Source organism: Carica papaya, mitochondrion (assembly GCF_054855325.1).
Source record: "Carica papaya mitochondrion, complete genome".
Lineage (NCBI taxonomy): Eukaryota > Viridiplantae > Streptophyta > Magnoliopsida > Brassicales > Caricaceae > Carica > Carica papaya.
The window spans coordinates 200,001-210,000 of record NC_012116.1 but is presented as its reverse complement, the minus strand read 5'-3'; the positions used below and the strand labels follow the sequence as shown (position 1 = coordinate 210,000).

The following is a 10,000-nucleotide window of genomic DNA, read 5'->3' as shown; positions in this document are numbered from 1 at the left end:
GAGGTAGGTGAGCCGGGTCAGGAAGGAGTTTGACTGCTGGGATGGGATCGGATCCTATTCGAAGCACTCCACCACGAATAAGAGTCTTCGGGTTGGATAGGCAGTCAAGATAGGAGTTCCTATCTGTAGGGCGGGCTTGAAAGGCAGAGATGCACTACTCCATCTGGAAAGGGCTTTCCCTCGTGGGGAAAGAGAAGAACCCCTTATTTAAAGGTAAGGCCAGAAAGGAGTCAAAAACAAATAGAGAAAATCCCTTCCCAGCCGACGGGACTCTACGTCTGGGTCTTATTCTATCTCACACTCGGATTCGGAAAAGTGCCCTTGAACTACAGATCAATCATAAGAAACAATACAAAAAAAGAAATGGCTGCCGGCGAGAAAGGAAAAAGAGGGGGGAGATAGGGAAGAGGAGATGTTGGATAGTCACTCCACTCCATAGATAGTGAACACAGATTCTTCTTTCATTTGAAATTCCTTTCGGGTCGAAAAGGCGGGCTGCTGGTGGGGCTGAGGGGGTGGGGCTTCTTCCGCTTTACAACCGGAAGTTGGAACCTTAGAATGAACCCTACCTGTCGATGAATAAATGGGATTTGAGAGGAGCGAAAGCCACTCGACTGAAAGGAGAGGAACGAAAAGCTAGCGGATCAGAAAGATTTTTATAGAATGTCCTACTCCTGCCTGAGCTTTCCGATCAACCAATCCCCTATTTCAGGGACATCTCTGTCTTAGGTAGGGCCAGGGATCTCTGATTAGTCGAATGAGCCCATCCCTCTGGCCTATCATTTATTGGTCGATCCAGCTGGCGGCTCCTGCATCTCCTGCGTCTCCGTGGGGGCCCCTTCATACAAGTTTGCTGCTAGGAGTCCCTGACGTCGAATCAATAATCAATAGAAGTTGACTGACCTGGCTCTTCAATCGACGATCTACTGCTCCCTCTTAGTTGCGGATGCCCATGCTTTGATTCGAAAGCCCTAGCCAGTGATGAATCCCCAGTAAGATCGGAGTATTGAATGGATCCTCCCTTCAGTCCAGTTTGAACCCGTCCCAGCAACGAAGACCTTCCTACTGCAAGGTGAGGCTCTGCCCTTCCCCTAGAATCCACTCCGGGTCGGAGGAGCTGCTAGTCCAACTTCTTGAGCAGCCGAGATATTGAACAACGAACATTTTCTTTCATTCCTTGCCTCACCCTGAGATGAGAGGGAAGGTCGATTTGACTCGAATCCTGGACCTGATCTTTAATCCTACACCGGTTAATGATGCGATGGGAGAAGTTTTTCTTTTGTCATTTTTTCATCAATGCTGGCCCAGTCGAGGCTCGTCCATGCCCAATCCCAATGGACAAACCTTCGATCCGCCCCTAGCTCTATAATCCACCCGTCTTCCCCAGTCCCTGAAAGCCCTCCTCTCCTGGGCCTAGCCCTCTTTCTCAACTCGAGTCTTAAGTTCAGCGGCTTTCATCGTTGACGAACACCTGCGCTAATAAGACAAAGAAGTGGGGAGTCTATGCCTTGAATGAATCAGTAACAACGGATTAGTGGAATGAGGGATCAAGAGACGGATAGGGGGGAATGGCCTATCAATCATTGGTGGACCTTCCCTTGAACCGGTCACGAAGCTCTCAACTGAGTAGTTTAGGTTCTGGAATTCCATCTCTAGTTGGGGGTTTCGGTTCGAAGGTTATAAAATAGGATGCGGGTTCATCTCTCTCGACCAGTTCAGGTTCAAAGGAAGGGTGATCGAGGGGACCCAGACTGACGATCTCTTCTCTATGGCGTGAGGTTTCTTTCGTATCAAGAGTGTGTTTTGGAGGCCAGGGAAGACGGATTGGATCGAGAGGCGATGCCTATGCCTCTTCTTTATCGATAGGATTCTCATCATTTGCAGTCGGAGGCGAAGGAGACAAGGGCGAGGCACCGAACATGTTCTATCCTTAACCTCTATCCGTCATTAGTAATCTCAATCCGCTTTTCCTATTCACTAGTACACTGCGCGCTACAACTATCAGCCCTTTGACTAGTCAGGGAAAAGGCTAGCGCGCTAGCGCGCAACGGCTGAAAAGCCAGCTACTTCTTAGGAGTGGGTTTTGGCTTGCCCCTTTCTTCTTATTAGTCAGATAGGTTTGGAACCCTATACAAGGGGCTGTTTGCTGCTCGCCCCTCTCTCGTCAAGGGCTTATGCACTCCACTCGTTACCACTAAACGACGAAGCCAGGAGCGGAAGGAGGGACTTGAACCCTCAACCTCAGCCTTGGCAAGGCTATGCTCTACCATTAAGCTATTTCCGCCAGCTACGGTAGTGGCGAAGCACTACTGAGCTATTCACGTATTACTTGAGACGGACGACTTCTGTTTTTCCGCCGGACCACGCTCTTGACCTCCGATCGAGCTACGAGCACGAGTAGGTAGGCGGCTAGGGGGGGGGCGGCTGGGCTGGGAAGGAAGGGGGGACCCCTCTTTTTGCTTCGCGCCAGATGAGATGATGATTAGTGGGTCAGGTCCAGTGTGTGCTCTTGATCACAAGATCTAAAGAGGCGGGCTGGCTGGGCTGCCTTTTCAATCAATCTCCGGCCGCTCAGCGCCGCTATTGGTGCGAGTTGTAAGGAGTCTTGGTCTCGAGTCGAGCTGGGGCGTCATCTGTCTTTTAAGTTCAGTCATTTCCTAAGACGGCTCCTCTTATGATACGATAATCCAAGCAGCAGCTCCACGAGTCCGCTCGGAACCAGTCGATTCCTGAGCCATTCGTTCTCCCCTCTCGGTTGGCGTTTGCCAGCCACTAGAGCAAGTAAGAGAACCTACAGTGAATGAACTTAAAGAACCGCAGATTTTGACCGGATTGTACACCTTTGTGTCTGGCTATGTATATGGATGTGCATAAAGAAGGGACGGGACATCTCTCTTCTTTTTTCTTCTTTTTTGGGGGGGGAAGAGAGAGGGAATAAGCTGCAGCGGCACCTCACGAATTTCTTACTGGGGCAGCACCATCCTATAGGCATTTGCTAGTGTTTGGATGCACGTGTTTTGTTCATATTCCTGCGCAGTTAAGAGCAAAATAGTCCCCAAGGAAACCACTTGTGTCTTTCTTGGATATGTTTAGTCCGGGTATAGATGCTATGACGTGAAATCCAAGAGACTTGATGTATCCCTGAATGTTCTCTTTAATGAGGTCGCCTCATATTTTCCTTAACCTAATTAATCAGCCCCGGGGGAGAATGGTGATGGAGATGTATTGCGGCCTTCTCCTGTTCATCAACTCGAACTTCATTCTTCTGCAGTTGATGTTACGGATCAGCCTCACTCTTCAGGCCAGCAGCCTTGCCCAGCATCTTCTGCCGATTGTCAGCCTGTTCAGCTGACCTCAGAGGATTCCAGTCACCCGGCACAGCATGTTTATTCTCGGCGGCGATTACACTCTGTTTCCAGGGGGAAGACTACTCCAGAAGATCAGCAGTCTAGCCCAGTTGCTTCCCTTCCGGTCGCTTCCTCAGATTCTGGATCCCTCTCTCAGGTTCGTCGATCCTCTCAAGTTTCTTATCCTGTTGAAGGATTCTTGTCTTATCTTATGAGGCGTTTTCCCCAAAACATCGAGCTTACCTCATGTCAGTTCAATCTTCTCATGAACCTGAATCATTTGCTGAAGCCTTCAATCATTCTTGCTGGAGAGATGCTATGCAGGAAGAAATCAATGCCCAATAAAAAAGAAAGAAGACGACTTAGTCTCATTGCCTGCAGGGAAAGAAGCCATTGGCTGCAAGTGGATTTACAAGATCAAGCATAAAGCAGATGGCTCGGTAGAGAGATACAAAGCTAGATTAGTAGCTAAAGGATTCCTTCAAGAATATTGAGTCGAACCCCATGAAATATAGGGAAAAGATTTAACCCAGGTAGCTAAAATGACCACCATTCGTGGCATTCTTGCCTTGGCTGCAATCAAAAAGTGGCCCTTATTTCAACTTGACGTGAAGAATGCCTTTCAACAACATAAGGGAAGGGAGGATTCGCAAGAATCAGTTTCTATTCAGCCTCCTCCAACTCCAGGCTTCTCTTCTCCTAGGAATCCTAACTTGATATGCAAGCTCAAGAAAGCGATTTACGTTACGGCCTCCGACAAGCTAAAGCGGGTACCAAGAGCTAAGAAGGGCCTGGTTTCAGAAATGGAGCTCCTTTCTCACTGCTTTCTTTTTGATAAAGGGTTCCACTGTAGCCGTGCGGATTCTTCCATCTTTGTTCGTCGACGTCATGGTCGTTGCCTCATCCTTCTTTTATACGTTGACGACAACATTCTCACCGGGAATGATTCTTCTCTTTTATTCGATTTCATCAAGGAGCTTGGCAACCAATTTCTCTCTTTCATCCGATGCATTACTTTCTCGGCATGGAGGTATCTCGCTCCACCTCTGGACTTCGCCTAACCCAAAAAAAGTATACTCTTTCATTTTGATCTCGTCTATCCTGCCCTGCGCTACGCCTATATCTCCAGGTGCCAAGCTATCCGCCCCTACTCTTATAAAAGAAAGGCAGGCTGCCCTGACGACCGACGCTCTACCTCGGGCTTTTGTTCTTGGTCGGAATCTCATTTCCTGGAGCGCTAAGAAGCAGCCCCTTACTCACCTCTGAATCTATAAAAAAAGCCCTATTGGTCAAGTTTTGAAGCAAGCTGCTAGAAGTAGCGCGCTAGCGCTTTACTAATAACATAGAAAGTCAAGGCTCTTCTCATCGAGAGTAGGTTCTTTTCAGATAAAGAAAATCAACATTTGAAACCTCTTCTGACTTTCCGTTTTCTAACAGCAATTACACATTCCCTCGGCCTCTGATTACAGTCGAAGTGCCATTGCCCATAAGAACCTAGTTCTTCAATCATATCTGCACCAAATTCTGCCTTTCGGAAGAAAATATGATGCGAGGACCCGATCCACTAACTATCTGAAATGTTGGCAAAGAGGGCCATAGTTTTGACCAACATTACCTTTTCCTGATCATCATGGCTTTTTCCCTTTGCCCTTCTTTTATGGGCACTCAAAACTCAAGTGACCTTTCTTCTTGTCTTGCAGAACTAACACTCTATGTTTTTCAGGTCTTTCTGCATTTGTGCTTATTCTTCTTTTGAAACATATTCTTTTGCGCAGCATTAGTCTTTTCAGACTGCTGTTTAAATCTCTTTTCAGCTTCTGCCTAAAGAAAATGGTCAGATCAATCATAGTTAAAGGAGGAGTTTCACGGGAGAGAGTAGTAGTAAAAGACTCAAACGACTTCAGCAGACTTCCCGGTCACTGATCACGATCAGTCATTTTGACTCTTACTGCTAAAAATGCTTTGAGAATTTGATCTATCTTGTCTAAGTGCTGAGACAGACTCGGCCTTTTGACTTGCTTGGAAAAAACCGTTGTCGAAGAAACTTCATGTTTACCATTGTCACTGACTCATACATTCTCTGTGGAGTCTCCCAGATTTCTCATGCAGACTCAATGTCTCCCACTGAAACTAGTACCTTATCCTTGACCACCATTAGCACAGCTTCGAAGAACTTTTTTTGACTGTCTACAACTATAGATGCTGTTCATATGCTTTCTTTTGTTGTTTGGCTACAACAACATCACTTGATTGAAGAAGCCATTAGCGCCAGATCCGCGGGCTTCTCTTTTCTCAAGAATGAAAAAGAAAAAAGATCCTGTTCTTTGAGAAGCAACTACATTCTCATCTTCCAAAGATCTGCATTTAGAGGTTCCATTTTTCGATGCTTGACAATCGTATGCGTTAATGCAGTAGTAATCATATCAGCAACCATAGATCCAGAAGATTGTATCACTACCATATCTGCACAACCTGGGCTCTCATACCAGATGATAACAATCTTTAGCTGAAAGAAAGAAGAAATAGCTAGGAATGTGCAGAGCTGAGACCTGCTGTTGTTGAGTGGCAGCAAATGAGAAAGACATATAGTTTGATTTGATTCGAAAAACTATATATATATATATATGAATCTAAAAGTCAAGTTTTAAATATGAAAATAGAAAACTCTTTGAGATCACTCCACTCTCTCTAGACAACGGATTTCTTCGACGTGTGTATCCTACTCTCATCTCAAAACCCAACCTCAGAAAAACAGCAGGCTTTCCCTTCATTTGTTTGTGCCCTTTGATTGAGTCCTTTTAAAAGACCCAACAGATCCCCCAAGGGGCGTGTCTAACTACCTCATAGATAGCATCCACAAGACACTGAATTAGCCTAGAAATGGATGCATATTCTTGCTATCTCTCACCGACCTTTTGGTCCCCGGTTTAACTGGAAAATGGGAAGGTTTGGAACCCTCCTCTATCACAAGTGGAAATGTGAAAGAGTGCTAAAGCAGGACCCGTGACTATGAAAAAAAAAATGACTGCTCAATCGAGACTTGAGTCACCTTGGAGTAAGTCAAGCCACATACTCAACAACGTCTCTGTCTGAACTGTGGAATTCCTAAATCGAAACACACTAGAATGACTTCAAAGACTGGATCTGCAGATCTACGTGTATTCCAAAATTCTGGTCTTCTTCAATCAGGTTCTCAAACCAATCAGGGAACTTCCAAAGACCAAACGATTTAATCCCAAACTCTTTTTGGCGGAACCTTCCGAGAAAAACCACGCTGAATTTGAGCGAGATTTTTCCACTTTTTGTTTCAAAACGGCGAAACCTCGAGAGACTTTTCACTTGTCTTCTGCGAGTCTGAGATCTGACTTCTTCGACTACTCGACTTTTGCAAGTCCTTATCTCGACAAAATATCCTTAAAGTCTCCTCTATTTCAGAGTCTATTCTAAAAAAGCAAAATCCACCGATAGCCCTATAATGGATTGAGTTACGCCACCCAGGTTTGGAACCAACTTTTTAGAAGTTCATATGCACGCATGCATGTGTCATCACCTCATTGGTCGGAGTCCAAGGGGTCCATAAAAAAAAAGATTCTTCTTTTTCTTTTTTGATTTAGATTCTGAGTTTTTCTTAGAAGAGAGAAAGAGTAGAAAGAAAGGGTACGCTCTCTAGAAGATTTGCTCGGGGCTGTTCACTTTCACTTGGTCGCCTGGTATCTTGAAACCTCTTTGCTTGCGGGGGCAGGAGTGGAAACGTCTGAGAGAGCGCTTCGCGAAAGAATCGTGTGGCGCGGTGAAAGGTTTCCCGTTGGGGTTTCCGGCCCCCCAGGTATTCACCTAATTGTGGAAGAGGGGAGGTGAGTTGAGTATCAACTCTCTCTCTCGCGCCTTTCTTCAGCTTGTTCTTGTTCGTCTATTCGGGACGGGGCAGGCAGCCCACATACATGAAGAGAAGAAGAGAGGGGGGGTTCCTTGAGATTGAAGGTGTCAAGGCGGTCGAAGAAGGCTACAAGTGGAAGCAACCGATGCTTTGGTCATTCAGTTGACTCCTTGCTGCCAGTCCGTGCTTGCTGTCATGCTGGCAAAAAGCAGGGGTTGAGGCCGGTTTTACCTACTATTGGATTTGAACCAATGACTCTCGCCGTATGAAAGCGATACTCTAACCGCTGAGTCAAGTAGGTCAAGCTGAGTCAAGTCAGAGAAAATAGACCCCTATAAGAGAAAGCCGCGCAACCAGAGTTCCCCTTACTATACAAGGGGGGGGCGGAGCGCTAAGAAAGAGAAAGCGTTCTCACTATACGAAATGAAGCAGCGGCTAGCACGCTAAGATCAACCACTTGGAGAACGTGGAGCCTTTCTTTCTCGGTCGTCTGTCTTAATATAAGTGGATTCCGATTCATGCGGTCGTTCTCTGCTGCATTGGTGTTTTCACTCCCCACTCTCCACCATAACAAAATGTTTCCACTATATCTCTCAGGAGTACTCAAAGGAAGTACGGCGGGTCCAAGTAGGAGAAAATTGACCTTGATAGATAGAGGCATCCAACAATGGATCAATTCATTCAACAAGATCCGTTCGGATCGGACCAGGATGAATGGGATTGGTCTGACCTCTCGCTCGGATGTAAGACTCCCGCCGCCGACGGATGTCCCATGCCACCTTTCGTGAACTACTATGCCCGAGAATGAATGAATTGTGATATAGCGCCGAATAAGCCACTGCTCTATTCCCGACTCGAAATCTATAAAGGACTTTAAGGGAGAGAAAAAAAGGGGCCCTACACCATACATCCTGCTGCCTCGGGACGACTGCACGTTACATCATAGCAGCACGACCAAGTGAAGGCGGAAACCCCTTGTATAGATTGGGCGTTCCTGCGCACCCGGCATCCTTTTCTTCGCTTCTCAAGAATGAACCTTTTTATCCGAATCATGCACTTTCACACTGAGGCTCAATATCGATCGACAAATGAGCAAAGACAAGACCCTCACTCCTATCACTTAAGGGGTCCAGATCGGGGGGATAGACTTCCTAACGTAAGGAAGAAAATCTCTTAGCAAGTAAGGGATGGTTGGCCCACTCAACAACAACTAATATCTTTACTGGCTAGAGGCGGCGCATCTCGAGTGAGATCGAACGATTAATCAATCGTCGAATCTCTTTCTTTCCCTGCTCGTAATCTCTCCTTCCCTTCCACCTCGGATGGAATAGTGCGATGCGCCACCCTCCCTAGCCCCGCCTCTCTTTTCCTAGCCGGAGCTTTGCCCATTTAGTACGAACTTTGGTAAGAGGCAAGCAAAAATGGATTGTATAAAGGCGGGCATTCTATCTCACATATCGCGCATCTGTCTGAATGATGAACCGGTGGCATCTGACGACCGACCACATGCAACTCTTGCCTGGGCCAACAATAGCTACCCGCCTAACATCTCTTTCTCCCCAAGCAGAGCATCAACTATGAAAAAGATGCTCAGGTCCAGAAGACAGAGATTGAGGAGTTTACTATTCGACTGAGAAGGTTTTCACATATCTGACTCGGTCAAGAGAAGAGATATAGAAAGAGGAGAGGGAAGGAGGAAGTTTACGACCGACTTCCCGACTTACCAACTCGCGGACTTTTCTGCCTCGAACGAGACTTTATCCCCGAGGTAGGTCGGTCACAAGAATCTCACTAGAAGCTCACATGCCAGAAGCACCCGTAGGATAAAGAACGTTAAGATTGGATGGTTATAAAGCCAGTCCAGAAGACCAAGATCTGCACCTTTCAACACTGCCGCCCATCCAACAGGATTGGCCGGAACCAGGCGCATAAAGCGTAGCAGATGAAACCGATTCCCCGACTAGGCACTCAACCAATGCAGGAATGCCTCAATAACTTGAATGGATTGATAGACTGGACTCTTGCCTTCCGACTGAACTGATAGAAGTTGGCTTGAGCTTGAATGAGCGTATCTTACAAAAAAGGTACCCTAGTCGCCCCGGTGGAATGCATTGAAGAAAGGAATCCACTCTCAACCCTTTCATTTGATTTAATAGAATGGTAAGCCGGTCTTCTTCTTTTATACGAGTAAACTACTGCTGCTCTAACTCCTTTAGGAAAAAGTGTTGCATCTCGCCCAACTCCTACAAAGCCCACCCCCGAGGGAGAAAAGAAAGTTATCAGCACCGATTGAACGTTACTAACCTTATGCTTCGCCAATCTTTATATGCCACGGGGACGGTTGAATCCGTTGCAAGCCCATTTTCCGAACCCCCCAATCATAGTTGGAAACTAAAGGAGCTACTAAGTGAGGAAGCCCGATTTCGAGAGGACTAAAGAGCACTAACTCGGAGAGAAATCATTCAATAGCGGATAAGAATCGGGTTCATAGATAGAATGGATCAGTTGCCCCAGAAAGAGGTGCCTAAACGGAACTAGGGTTCTTATGAGCAAGTATTGCAGACTGACAGCTTGAAATGATAGGTAAGCAAAGAAGAGGAGGTCGACTGATCGACAGAGGACTGAAGTCCATGAGTTGGATGCCCTGCCGCCTGTGAGGACTGCTTTCAATCAAAAGGAGATAAGCGACTTGCCTTCCTCAGGATTAGCCATATTGGATGAATGCCCGGGAGTGTGAAGGGGGACATAGCGAGTAGTTTCAGTGGAAGTGGAAGCA

The 10,000-nt window shown here is 46.5% G+C and overlaps 2 non-coding genes across 2 annotated transcripts; both read right to left on the bottom strand.

Moving 5' to 3' along the window:
- Window positions 1–2,212: 2,212 nt before the first annotated feature.
- On the bottom strand, window positions 2,213–2,284 carry trnG(GCC). The gene has a single exon. It is a non-coding gene; the product is annotated as a tRNA-Gly (tRNA).
- A 5,168-nt stretch (window positions 2,285–7,452) lies between these two features.
- trnM(CAU)-cp lies at window positions 7,453–7,525 on the bottom strand. The gene has a single exon. It is a non-coding gene; the product is annotated as a tRNA-Met (tRNA).
- Between the last annotated feature and the right edge of the window lie 2,475 nt (window positions 7,526–10,000).